The sequence below is a fragment of the Octodon degus genome, unplaced genomic scaffold, assembly GCF_000260255.1.
Source record: "Octodon degus isolate 3935 unplaced genomic scaffold, OctDeg1.0 scaffold00143, whole genome shotgun sequence".
Lineage (NCBI taxonomy): Eukaryota > Metazoa > Chordata > Mammalia > Rodentia > Octodontidae > Octodon > Octodon degus.
In genome coordinates, this window is record NW_004524719.1 from 5,991,773 (window position 1) to 5,992,951 (window position 1,179).

The window sequence follows — 1,179 nt, forward strand, 5'->3', positions numbered from 1 at the left end:
GAATAAGCGCTTCCCGGGCAAAAGCAAGGGCCTGAGTTCCCTCCCTGGTTCTGCCAAATAATAAAACAACAACAACAACAACAACAACAACAACAACAACAACAACAATAATAATAATAATAAACATTGAGAAACCATCTCACCTCAGAAAGAATGGGATCATAAAAAATCAACCAACAATGAACGTTGTTGAGGCTGCAGTGAAAAAGGAACCCTTCTCCACTGCTGGTGGGAATGTAGACTGGTGCAACCACTATGGAAATCAGTGTGGAGACTTCTCAAAATACAAGAAATGGAAATCCCATTCAATCCAGCTATCCCCCTTCTGGGAATCTTCCCAAAAACCTGAAAACATCCTAGTGATATATGTGCGCCCATGTTTATAGCAGCACAATTTGTGATAGCCAACTCTTGGAAACAACCAAAATGCTTGTCACCTTAAGAACGGGGGAAAAAGATGTGGTGTTTTTATATAATGGAGTATTACTCTGATATAAAGAAAAATAAACTTGAAACCTTTGTAGGTAAGTGGATGCAACTTGAAGCTATACTCATAAGTGAAATAAACTAGAGCTATATGTGTACTTATAATATTGTCTTCCTAGTGTAAGATCTCAAAAGAAGAAATAAAAATTAAAAGTCATAACACAGTTACATGGAAAGGGAGTGATAAGGATTAAACAATGAAGCAAGAGAAGGAGAAAAGTTAGGAAATATGGCAGGGGCAGAAACATACACTTATATAAACAAGATGGTGATGGCAATGGTCCTAAGAATTTCCACCAGGTTTTTGAAAATAGCAGTTAACGGGTAGAATTCTTACCCTGACTAAATATATTGATATCTGTGAACTAAGCAATTACATTGAGGAGAGCACTGTGTAATACTAAAACCATGCTTGAAATACCTATCATTTTGGTCTTCTAAGTGTATACTGCTTCTAATGTCATACCAATTACTATTATACTCTTTTTAAAGTAAATGTTTGGGAAAAAAATAATAAAAGAAAACAAGAGACAGCACAATAAGTCATAGAATTTTCCTGCTACAATGTTGTATATGGTTTGATTTCTAAATTGCTATGTAAAAAATCGCTAATTGGTTTCTACTACTGTATAGGGATTTAAATTTTAGAACAGGCAGTGCCTCCCCCACCCCGCCCACCGAGTAGGATTTTCT